Raw genomic sequence first — 13,509 nt, forward strand, 5'->3', positions numbered from 1 at the left:
AGATTCTATGCAACCTGAATCAAAATCCCAGCAAGGGTTTTTTCTTGAGGAAATGACTAGCTATTCAAAAATTCATATGGAAATATGAAATACCTATATTAATGAAAACAACTTTGAGGGACTACCCTGGTGGCACAGTGGTTAGGAATCCGCCTGCCAGTATAGGGGACACAGGTTCGAGCCCTGGTCCAGGAAGATCCCATATGCCATGAAGCAACTAAGCCTGCGAGCCACAACTACTGAACCCACGTGCCACAACTACTGAAGCCCGTGCGCCTAGAGCCCATGCTCCGCAACAAGAGAAACCACCGCAATGAGAAGCCTGCACAAGAAGAGTAGCCCCTGCTCACTGCAACTAGAGAAAGCCCTCCCACAGCAGTGAAGACCCAACACAGCCATAAATAAATAAATAAATAAAATTTATTAAAAAAAAAATCAAAACAACTTTGAAAAAGAACAGAGTTGGGGAACTTATATCATCTGACTTTAGGACTTATTATAAAGCTACAATAATCAAATCAGTATGGTATTAGCAACAAAATAGACAAAAACATTAAGGAAACAGATTAGAGATTCTGGATATATTTATATAGAAATATATATATTTATATTCAATTGATTTTCAACAAAGTTAAAAAAGGAGAACAGGCTTTTCTTGTCATTCCAATAAATGGTACTGGAACAATTTGATATTCACATGCAAAAAAATGAACTTCAATCTGTACCTCCTACCTCGCATCATATTTAAAAATTAATTCAAGGGCTTCCCTGGTGGCGCAGTGGTTGAGAGTCCACCTGCCGATGCAGGGGACGTGGGTTTGTGCCCCGGTCTGGGAGGATCCCGCATGCCGTGGAGCAGCTGGGCCTGTGAGCCATGGCCACTGAGCCTGAGCGTCCGGAGCCTGTGCTCCGCAACGGGAGAGGCCACAGCAGTGAGAGGCCCGCGTACTGCAAAAAAAAAAAAAAAAAAAAAAATTAATTCAAAATGGAACATAGATCTTAATGAAAAACCTAAAACTTTAAAATCTAGATCACAAATACTTTTCTCCTGTTTTCTTCTAGAGACTTTAAAGTTCCAAGAACAAAAACACATGTCTGTACACAAATGTTCATAACAGCATTATTTGTAAAGCCTCAAAGCTGAAATTAACCCAAATTTCTAGGAACAGGTGAATAGGTATACAAATTGTGGTATATCCATACAGTAAAATACTCAACAATAAAGAGGAATGAACTACATGCAACAAATGAATGAATCTCAAAATAATTATGTTGAGTGAAAAAAGCCAAACAAAAAGGAGAACAGAAGATTCCATTTTCATAAATTTCCAAAAAATGAAAACTAATGCATAGTGACAGAAAGTAGATCAGTAGTTGCTAGAAATGGGGAGGGGGCAGAGTGGGGGATTATAGAGGGGCAATGGATACTTTTGAGGTTGATGGATATGTTCATTATCTTGATTGTGATGATGGTTTTACAGGTGTGTGTGTGTGTGGTGTGCGTGTCTGTGTATCTCAAAGTGTGTATCTAATTATGTAGAGTTTACTGTATTTTAATTACATAATTTTAATTGAATTTATTGTTTTTCTACAGGCTTGATATTTTTGTGAGATTAAGATTTTCCAACCCAGACCATACTCAGTTGATTGCTTTGCCTTTGAGCCCTTCAATAAGTTAGTATAGATTTTTTTGGTTTCTGTTTTTCGTTTTTTTTAAAATATTGGTCCTGTATTTTTCTTTTTAGCTTAATCCTTTATTGCTATCTGTTTTATGTGTGTTTGCTTTTTCTCATTTCTGTGTCTGTTTATTGACAGTAAGGGAAAGAAAAGCTATTGATTTTTAAATATATATGTCATCAAATTCTCTTTTTTATTACTTTAAAACTGATATTTTTAGGTGTACAACTACATCATCAGCTCTCTATATTTTTTATACCAGTGGTTTTACAAATTATTTCATTTAACATTTTTTATTGCTCTCATTGAAACTTCCAAAATAATGTTGATTAATAAATGATGGTGGGCTTCCCTGGTGGCACAGTGCTTAAGAATCTGCCTGCCAATGCAGGGGACACGGGTTCGAGCCCTGGTCTGGGAAGATCCCACATGTCGTGGAGCAACTAAGCCCATGCACCAGAGCTACTAAGCCTGCGCTCTAGAGCCCATGAGCCACAACTACTGAAGCCCGCGCACATAGAGCCTATGCTCCTCAACGAGAGAAGCCACCGCAGTGAGAAGCCCGCGCACTGCAGAGTAGCCCCTGCTTGCCGCAACTAGAGAAAGCCCACGTGCAGCAACTAAGACCCAACGCAGCCAAAAATAAAATAAATAAAATACATAAATTTAAAAAAAAACAAAAAACGATGGTGAATATTTCTGTTTGCGCTCTTAAAGGAAATGGCTTTAGCACATGTATTCAAATGATGTTTTAGGTAAAAGTGATAAACATCACAAATACAGAAACACCTGTTCTGGTTTGCTTTCCTTTAGTATAAAGGTTGCAAAGCGAAAATAATATTTTCCAGAATTCCTTGCATTGAGGATTTTTTTCGTTCTTTGATATTTTCTATATTTTTCAAATGTTCTACAATGAACACATAACTTAACCCAAGTACACATAGCTGGTAAGTGGTCAAGCCAAATAAATATACACAAGTATATCCGTCAAAACACTGTCCCAATGAGCATGGTTGCTTCTCATTGGATTTATTATTGTATTGTAATTGCATTATTTGTTATCTAAATTTTATTTGCATTATCTATCTCACTTGGAAGATTGAATAAGAACAGCCCAGCATACATGTTGGCACTTGTCTTTTGGTGATCTCACCTATGTATTCTTTGCCTTTGCTGCTTTTAGCCCTGTTCACTTGTAACAAATTCTACTTGTTGCTATGATGTGATCCTTTTCGTTCTTACTTTGTTACAAAGCAAGCTACTCATTTGTTGAGGAGGGGCAATTTCAATATTTCAGAAGCTGATTTTGTCCCTCTCTGCTCTTACACTTCAGGTGTGCCTCTACCAGATGTTAATGTGCTATACGAATGTGCCTCTCTACTTAACCCAGATTTCATAGGATAATCAAATGTCAGAGTTGGAAGAAGGCTTAAAAATCATTCTAGTCTGGGCTTCCCTGGTGGCACAGTGGTTGAGACTCTGCCTGCCAATGCAGGGGACACGGGTTCGAGCCCTGGTCTGGGAAGATCCCACATGCCGCGGAGCTATTAGGCCCGTGAGCCACAACTACTGAGCCCACGCGTCTGGAGCCTGTGCTCCGCAACAAGAGAGGCTGCGACAGTGAGAGGCCCGCGCACCGCGATTAAAGTGGCCCCTGCTCGCAGCAACTAGAGAAAGCCCTCGCACAGAAACGAAGACCCAACACAGCCAAAAAAAAAAAAAAAGCCTATTTTAAGAGTTAAGCAAATTTGAATTATAACTGCATTTCAAAAGAATTTTTTTTTTTTTTTTTTTTTTGCTGTATGCGGGCCTCTCACTGTTGTGGCTTCTCCCGTTGCAGAGCATAGGCTCCGGACGCACAGGCTCAGTAGCCATGGCTCACGGGCCCAGCCGCTCCGCAGCATGTGGGATCTTCCCGGACCGGGGCACGAACCCGTGTCCCCTGCATCAGCAGGCGGACTCTCAACCACTGCGCCACCAGGGAAGCCCCAAGAGAATACTTTGAAGCAAAATTTTATAAAAGAATTCTCTCTCTCTCTCTCTCTCTCTCTCTCTCTCTATATATATGTATATATATATGTATATATAAACATATATATATATACACACACACACATTAAAATGTGTAACAAATAGAGAGGGGGAGGGGAGAAGGGAGGGGAGGGGAAGGGAAGTCATCCATTTATGGCTCACTTTAACCCAACACTGTACACAGTGCTTGAGTTCCTGGGAATTTGGCTCTTACCTTCTGTCTTTCTAGGTTCCACACCTTCTTACCCTGGATTGCACTGACAGTTTCCGAGCCGTCCAAGGGAAGATACAAATCTGTTTTTGTAGCACAATGCTTTAACTCTAAAAGCCAATTCTTCTGCCTCCAAATTTCAGCTTTAAGATCTCATCTTTACAGAAAGCAGGTGCAAAGTGTCACTGAGTGGGAAGCAGAAAGTGGGAAATCAAAACCTTCTCCTTAGATAGGATGACCTTCCATGTACTCTCTTGGAGAGGAGGAACCGCCTCCTCTTTCCTATTTCTGAGGTTGAACTTTCTGTCCTGTTTAAACGTATCACTAATGTATCTACTGTTTCTACTATGGTTTTAAACCATTTATTGCCCCACTAAATTAACCATACAGTTTACAATGAAACAAAATCTTTTAAATGGTAATATAAATGAGGGAAAATCTGATTTGTTAGATCTCACCACTCTGTCATAAAACTTTGGCTTCACTAAATCTTGACAGTCTCATTATCTACATAAAGAACCCTAATTTCTACATTCTATATTCTCTCCACAAATGTTGGCTAATTTCTCAGATGGTTTTCACATAACCTTTTCTTTTTTCTAATTCGTCACTGCCTTGCTTCCTTATTTCTTGCCTCTCTCTATTAAGCCCTTTTAAAAGAACCAGCTCCCTCCTCCCATGCATCAGGTACTTACAAGGCCCTGAAAAACATCGCTGCAATTACAGACCGATGAAAAAAATCTCTTATCACTGAATCACCTGAGTTAGCAAATGAGTGGCACTTTCCGGTCTTTATAATCACTGTTCCTGCTCTTTGCATGAGTGTGATAGACTGAAGTCTAGGCTCCTATGTAAATGTGTGACCCGTCGTTTCTATAACTGGGATAATATCTTCCTCATGTAATTAGGCATAAAAGCTTTGAACATTTTGCATTTCCTTGGTATATCTCCATCCAAATTTGTTTTTTTTAAGATAAGACAACAGGCCTCAAATGGGGTCACTCATACTAAGCCCCACGTCACCAAACCAAGACTTAATTACAGTTTGGGCTCTCCCAGAAATGGAATCTCACACCAGTTTGGGCTCTCCCAGAAATGGAATCTCACACCAGTCAATCGGGAGTTGCCTGATCAGCAGTAGTGAGGTAATCTGCCTGATAGACCCATGCTGCCTGATAGACCCGTGCCATCCCCTAAAGGAAAATAACCTTGCAGTAACCAATTTGCTTTTTGCCTGATAAAACTTCCTTGTTCCCACTCCCTTCTACCTATAAAAGCCTTTCATTTTGTGCAGCTGCTCAGAGCTTCTTTCTATCTGCTGGATTGGATGCTCACTGATTTGGGGGACTTGAGCTCAGTAATGAAGCAAGTCTCTGGCAGGCATATCTGTACCTCTGATATCACTTGAATTCAGGGGATGGCAAATACAGCTATGATGTTGCTGCTTAAGAATTTTAATCCTTTTTAAAATGAGCTGTGAATAACCAGCTATATTAATATTAAAGACTAGAAATATGACTCAGTTTGAGGAAAAAACCTCTCAAAACAAAATACCTCTGTGATATAAAAGAATGTCAAGTCTATCAAAAATTAAATTTGCAAAATATTCAAGGAATTCCAGAAATATAAAATTATTTGTGAAAAAAAGTTTTGAAAGGACATAATACACACATGGCTATTGGACATGTGTTTTGTAAACCTTGGCTCTTTTTTTTGCCAGTTTATATGTAGAAATATTAGAAGAAATATGGATTTGGGTACTTTCTGCTAGATATTTAAATTTTCTTTGCTTTTTATTTAAAACAAGATGAACCCTTGCAAAATGCTTTATTCAGTATTTTGTGCTGTGAAGAGGGGAAATCAATTAAGAACAGCTTCAGAAACAGATTTCACATGCTAATAATCACTTTAAATGTTATTATTAAAAGAGGAAAATAAATACGTTACTTAAGCCAATGTGAAGAGAAAAATTCTTAGAGGAAATGTATCTCTAGAATAATGATGAAAGGTGAATTGGTATCCTTTGTTGATGGGGCAGAAAAAGACATACCTGGATGAGAAAACACCTGAACAAGGTCATGGAAAAGTAAAACAACCTGGAGTCATTTTGAGAACTACAAGTTCTTTAATATGGCAGAATCAAGAAATAGGTTTGCTATGGGCTGTGGAGGGTACCTGCCAAGCATTAAGGATGGAGAAGTAATCAAGGGCCAGGTAATGGATGACATTTTATGTTCCACCAAGGTGTTAGGGAATCCTTGGAGGGGGGCGGGCATCAAAGGGTTTCAAGACAGGGAAACATGATTAGATTTGTTGCTTTTGTACTATTGGATTTAGTAGCAATAAGGAGGATAAAATGGAAGGTTGTGAGACTAGTGGCAGAAAAGAACTAAGAAAATACCATAATAGTACAGAAAAGAAAAACAAGGAAGAGTGGTGATGGAAGGGGATGAAATTGAAAGAAGATAGGGGAGGAAGGTGAGAGTGAAGATTAAAGTGACTCTGCTGTTTTTGACCTGAGTTATTTCTGAATATGGGGGGATGCCAAGAAAGGGGATATAGGAGGGGGAGTGGCTTCTGGGAAAACATTTATTCCATTTTTGGTTTGTTGCTTTCAAGATGTCCAGAACATATAATTCTAGAGCTCAGGAAGGAATGTGAGATAAACATCTGGGATTCAGCAGCCAAGAAGTGAAGTTCCAGTCTTGAAGATGGACATGATTGTTGAGGGAGACATATAGAGTGAGAAGACAGATCCAAAGACAAAACTGTTGGAAGCATCAAGATTTATGGAGTGGGAGAGAAAGAAAAGCCAGAAAGGGAGAGGGAGAGGGAGAGTTAACAAGAGAAGCAGGAGAGAATGGTGCCTTCCTTATATTTCAGCCAACTGAACTCATTACTCATTATTTCCTGAGAATAACAGATGCTTTCCTGTTTCTAAGCCTTTACGTATGACTTTTCATCCTTTCAAAAAGAGTTCCTCTTAAAGTCCTACTTTTCAGAGTCTAAAGTGGAATACCAGGTCTTCTGAGAAAACTTTCCGTATCTTTTCTGCCATAATCTCTCTTTCCCCTGTTTTCCCTGTAGCACCAGTGTCATGAAATTAGACACAGTTGTATTATTTAAGGCAATCTTTATATATTAATTCCTTTCAAAATAGCAATAAGGCCGTTACATGTCAGTGTAAATAATATTTTAATGAAAAAATATATTTTCTAAAACAGAACAATTTAGTGAGAAAAGTAGCATTGTTTTACATTTTTGCAAACCTCTTTAATGCCTGGTTTACTAGAAGACAGCTGGATTATCATAACCATTTTTGTATTAAATCTGTTGTGATTAGCTGTTTGGCTGAAGGACAGAAAGAAAGTTCAGCCTTATAGCGATAGGTAGTTGGAAAAAGAAGGACGTATTTAATAGCCTTTTCAGAAAACTGTGGATATTCTTTCTTTTTTGGATATACACCAAAACTTAACAAGGGGTTGTTTCTTAAAGGTTAGTTTGTAATGTGAACTCTGAAACCATATCAATAAAATGTTCAGACTGTTGTATTAAAATCCATTTGTCTATCTTGCAATTTGGATGGCCATTTTTGTAACATTGCTTACACATCAGTCATTTGGAAAGTATTGATCCACTGAGTTATGCAAGTCCTTGAAATGTTGACACTTTTCACTATCACATTTGTTCATATTACTATCATATTATGAATCGCATCAGAAAAGCCTTTCGATATTGGGAAACTGTCAAACTCACAGTGGTGGATACAAGTTTTCCAAATTTTCGTTTTTACTCAAAAGCTCAAGTTTAATCATTGGAAACAAATACTGTGTTATTTTCTTCAATGCAAGAGTCTTACATCATTAATTTTTAAGAAAATGTCATACTATTCTACTCTGAATATGAATCCTTTGTATATATGCCTTATCCTTCCTAAGGGTAAGAGGAAAGAATTGGCTCAATTCCTATTTGTATTTTCCTTTCAGCTTATAGCTAAAGTTCATGGGCTTAGTAGGTCCTCAACAAATATTTGTGGATTTGAATTGAATTTATTTCCACTGTGAATTTAAACTACTTTAGGGTTTTCATATGCCCCAGTATGCCTGAGACAATCCCCATTTATGCCTATTCCCTTGTACCATCCACTTTAGGATTTTTTTTCCTGATTTAAACAAGTAGTGTTAAGTGTTGTATTAAAATAAGCAAAGATCAATTTGATGGGCCTTTATTCTGTACTTGCAACTTCTGCTGTAGTCTCATCTAGAAGTATGAGGCTAATATGCAGGGAAAAGAATTCTCAGTTTAGGACATATAAAGAGAGTTGCCTGGTTAGAGAGAATATCTTTCTATTCCAGAACCTTTCTAAATATATATATTATATATATATATATATGTATTATATATAAACTATACATATATAAAATAACAACTGCTGTTCAGGATAGCATGTGGAGTCTTAATTGATAAAATGATGTGCCCTTGGATTCAGGCGACTAGGAACAGTTAAATCCTTCTGGTCTTGAGGGTGGAGGAAGAAGTATTCAACACAGTTGCCCCTGCAATCTATTTGGTGTTCTAGCCAATTATGCCATGGCCCATGCTACAGATTTCATGATGTAACAAGCTGCCAGGCTGCTAATCAGCAGGGTCATTAGGAAATGTGGGTAATTACAGATTAGTTGTCCACGAAATATATTCAGGAAATGGAGGCTGGTTACCATACTGTGTACCGAGAGTGGTCTGAGTGCTCTTGTTACAGCAGTTTTGTCAGTATCCCATGGTAAAAATCTTTAAAATTTTCTTATTTTGTTATCCATGCCTTTATAAAAATTGCAGTCAACTCTTTTGACAGTAATAGGCTGAAAGCCAAGAGTGTTTCATGAAAAATTAAGTACTGAGTTTCTGTTTCTCAAAAAAGCTAATGTTGAAGGTGTAACTTTCAAAATTTTTAAATTCCCCATCCAACAATGGGGCCATAATTGCTGAGCATGTGAAAACTGAAAGTATCCACTTCAAAAGTTAATGTTATTTTAAGATGATTGTTCCTGGAGATCATGATTTAACATGTGCAGCTGCAGAAGGTGTATTTACATGTCACTCTGCAGCAGGACTTTCCATTTGGATCAAATGATTTTACTTCTACATTTCGCTCATTTTAGATTCCCAGTTTTCTTATGATTGTACAAAAAGTGAAGTGATAGCTGTTATTTTATTAGTTCTAACAGGATGCTAACGTCACAGATAGTTAAATGATGAGACTCTTACAACAACATATCAGGTGCTACAAATAAAAGCCAGCCAATTAAAAATGGTTCAAGATTTTTTCCCATACAAATCATGGAATCAAAGTAAAACTATTTAAAGTTCATTCTGTTTAGATAAAGCATCTCACACTATTGTTAAAAACATTATAAATTTAGTTTAAAAGTTCAACATTGATATAAAATTATTGGCTTATTTCAGTAATAAAATGAACACAAATTTTGATGGACAACTTTGTAAAAACATGGTAAAAGCAATGTTCCACTAAATTAATATATATACATTGAAGAAATGTGCTTATCGTATTGGTTGTGGTACATACAAAATTCATAATTGCATCCTAAAAGAGCTGTGATGATCTAACAATTGAAATAGAAGCTATAGTTGTTAAATTTTATAAATATTTTGTATGTACATGCAGTTAGTTACTAAACTGTATACTTCTTTCTTTTTTTACAAATTTGATGTTGAAATAAAAAAATAATTCAGATTCAGTGTGGAAGTAGATGCTTTCTCTCTTTGCTACATGTTATCAAATTTTAGAAATGCTTGAGCCCTTAAGGAAGTTCTTTGTAAATCAATCTAAGTGCAATACAATATATTCAACTTACTTGTAAGTACTGAAATAATGAAAGTCCAAATAGTGCAAGATTTGATTTTGAAATTAGATAATAGATCTTTGGGATATCTTGAATGTCCTTTGTGTTCCCACTTTTGTTGGAAAAAATTCTCTGTGCCAAAATAGAATAAAACTCAAATGAATTTAAATTTGGCAAAACATTCAAAAGAATCATAGAGAGAGATAATTTGATAAATTTCATCTAATAAAACATTTATTGAATAAATATACTCTGAGTGGAGGCAAAAAGAGAGTACTTGTGAAAATATTTTGGCTGAAATATTACTATATTTCAATATAATGCAATTAAAATGGAAAATATTCTCAATTTAGCATTATTATTGATCTGACCAGGTACCTCAGTAACTGTAGAGAGTATTTTCATGATTAAAAATAGTATGGGAGGGCTTCCCTGGTGGCGCAGTGGTTGAGAGTCTGCCTGCCGATGCAGGGGACACGGGTTCGTGCCTCGTTCTGGGAAGATCCCACATGCCGCGGAGCGGCTGGGCCCGTGAGCCATGGCCGCTGAGCCTGCGCGTCCGGAGCCTGTGCTCCGCAACGGGAGAGGCCACAACAGTGAGAAGCCCAAGTACCTCAAAAAAAAAAAAAAAAATAGTATGGTTGAAATAGAAGAAATCAACTGAAGATATTAACAGTTTCATATATATTAACAATAAAACACCATTTTAAAGATTGCAAGTAATTTTGTAACAAACATACAAAATAATAAGACCATAGGAAAATACCAGTGACATGATATTAGAGAAATATGACTAAGAAACTGATACATGAAGACATAATGAGGATAATTCTGTACGTATCATTTTTACTATCTATATTTATCTTCTTTAAGTGCAGATATAACACATACCATAAAATTCACCTATCTTAAGGCTTAATGATTTTTTACATGTGTATATAAGTGTGCAAACACCATTCGGATCAAGAGAAGAACATTCCAGCACCACACACACCCTGACGCCTCCTCCCAGTTGATTTAGCCCCAAATAAGTTACTACTCTTCTGACCTCTGTAACCAAAAAAATTACTTTTGACTCCTTTTGAACTTCATATAAATGAATATTACAATATGCATTCTTTTTTAAAAAAATATTTATTTATTTATTTTTTGGCTGTGTTGGGTCTTTGTTGCTGCTCACAGCCTTTCTCTAGTTGTGGCGACGGGGGCTACTCTTTTGTGGTGTGTGGGCTTCTCATTGCGGTGGCTTCTCTTGTTGCTGAGCACGGACCCTAGGCGGGGTGGACTTCAGTAACTGCCGTGTGTGGGCTCAGTAGTTGTGGCGTGCGGGCTCTACAGTGCGTGGGCTTTCAGTAGTTGTGGCTCGTGGGCTCTAGAGCACAGGCTCAGTAGTTGTGGTGCATGGGCTTTGTTGCTCTGTGGCATGTGGGATCTTCCCAGACCAGGGCTTGAACCCGTGTCCCCTGCATTGGCAGGTGGATTCTTTTTTTTTTTTTTCCATTTATTTATTTATTTTTGGCTGTGCTGGGTCTTCTTTTCTGTGCGTGGGCTTTCTCTAGTTGCGGCGAGCGGGGGCCACTCTTCATCGTGGTGCGCGGGCCTCTCACTGCCGCGGCCTCTCCCGTTGCGGAACACAAGCTCCAGACGCACAGGCTCAGTAGCCGTGGCTCACGGGCCCAGCCGCTCCACAGCATGTGGGATCTTCCCGGACCGGGGCACGAACCCGTGTCCCCTGCATTGGCAGGCAGACTCTCAACCACTGCGCCACCAGGGAAGCCCTGGCAGGTGGATTCTTAACCACTGCACCACCAGGGAAGTCCCACAATATGCATTCTTTTATCTCTAACCTCTTTCAACATTGTAAAACTCATCCATGCTTTGGGGTATTACAGAGGTTTATTCCTTTTTGTTGTTGTATAGTATTCTATTATATGAATATACCACTTTTAAGTTATCCATTGCACTATTAGTGAACATTTGGTTTATTACCAGTTTGGGGCCATTATGAGTAATACTCCTATGGGCATTTTTGGTATATATATATACACTTGGCAGGCACACATAGGTAATCATCTTTCTTGAGTACATACCTAGAAGTGGATATCACTGTGTCATAGAGTTTGGGATGTTTAGCTCTAGTAGATATTGCTAAACAGTTTTCCGAACTATCACTAACACTATCACCAGCAACATTTGAGTTCCAGTTCCTTTACATCCTTGCCAACAGTTCGTATTTTCAGTCCTTTTAATTATAGCCATTTTAATGGGTGTTGTTGGTATTTTATTACTGTTTTAATTTGCATTTCACTGTTATTAATAATATTGAACATCTTTTTATATATTTATTGGTGATTTAGATACCTTTTTTTGTGGAGTGCCTATTCAAATCTTTTGCTCATTTAAAAAATTTTGGGCTAAGTGTCTCTTTCCTATTGTTTTATATGAGTTATTTCTTTATTTTGGACACAAGTCCTTTGGGAGATATATGTATTTCAAATATGCTCTTCCAATTTGTGGCTTCCTGTTTACTCTATTCATGATGGCTTTTGATAAAATAAAGGTTCTTAATTTTAATAAAGGTAAATTCATCGTATTTTATTCTATGATTAGTGAACTGTATGTTCTATTTGGAAATCTATGCTTTTCTCAAGGCTATAAAGGTATTCCGTGTTTTCTTCTTGAAAATTCATTATCTGACTTTTCACATTAAGGTATGGAATGTTTCTATATACTTATTTCTCACAGTTCTGGAGTCTGGGAATTCCACAATCAGGGCACAAGGCACCAGTGAGGTTCCAATTCCCAGGTTCTTGGCAGAAGGGACAAAGGGAACTCTGGAGCCTCTTTTATAAGGGCACTAATCCCATTAATGAGGGCTCCACCCTCATGACCTAATCACCTCCCAAAGGTCCCATCTCCAAATACCATCATATTGGGGATTAGGTTTCAACATATTAATTTCTGAGAGATACAAATATTCAGTCTATTAATTCAGCCTATTAATCCATCTTAAATTTTTATGTAAGCTAGGAGTCATATTTAATTTTTTCCAGTATTGTATCTCTTTTTTCTGGCATCCTTTTATTAAAAAGACTATCATTTATTTTACTGAATTGCTGTAGTGACTTTGCCATAAATCAAATGATTTTATATGCATGAATCTGTTTCTGAATTCCTTACTTTGTTATACTGGTCTGTTTGCTTGTCATTGAACCAACACCATTCTGTTATAATTTCTGTTGTTTCATGGCAAACCTTGATATCTTTATGTTCCTCCAATCTCTTTGTTTCTCTTCAAGATGCCTTGGCTATATTAGGTAATTTGCATTTTCATATAAATTTTAGAATGCGCTTTTCAATTGGCACACACAAAAAAGTCTGAGATTTTGAATTGTTTGTAAACCACTCTGGGGGAGAATTGACATTTTTACTACCATGAATCTTCTGATCATAAACATAGAATATCCTTCCATTTATTTAGGTCTTTATAATCACATTAGCAATATTCTGTACTTTTCAGCACAGAGGTTTTGCACATCATTTTTAAAAAATTTTTTTTATATTTTTGTGGTACATGGGCCTCTCACTGTTGTGGCCTCTCCCGTTGAGGAGCACAGTCTCCAGGCGTGCAGGCTCAGTAGCCATGGCTCATGGGCCCAGCCACTCCATGGCATGTGGGATCTTCCCGGACCAGGACATGAACCCGTGTACCCTGCATCAGCAGGTGGA

General features: G+C 37.6%; 1 long non-coding RNA gene across 1 annotated transcript; it reads right to left on the reverse strand.

Moving 5' to 3' along the window:
- Positions 1-561: 561 nt before the first annotated feature.
- On the reverse strand, positions 562-9,820 carry LOC132520006 (uncharacterized). Its single transcript, XR_009540408.1, has 3 exons — positions 9,793-9,820; positions 3,923-4,104; positions 562-948 (listed from the first exon to the last, which is right to left on the reverse strand). It is a non-coding gene; the product is annotated as an uncharacterized LOC132520006 (long non-coding RNA).
- Positions 9,821-13,509: the final 3,689 nt, after the last annotated feature.

The sequence above is a fragment of the Lagenorhynchus albirostris genome, chromosome 4 (genome assembly GCF_949774975.1).
Source record: "Lagenorhynchus albirostris chromosome 4, mLagAlb1.1, whole genome shotgun sequence".
Taxonomy (NCBI): domain Eukaryota; kingdom Metazoa; phylum Chordata; class Mammalia; order Artiodactyla; family Delphinidae; genus Lagenorhynchus; species Lagenorhynchus albirostris.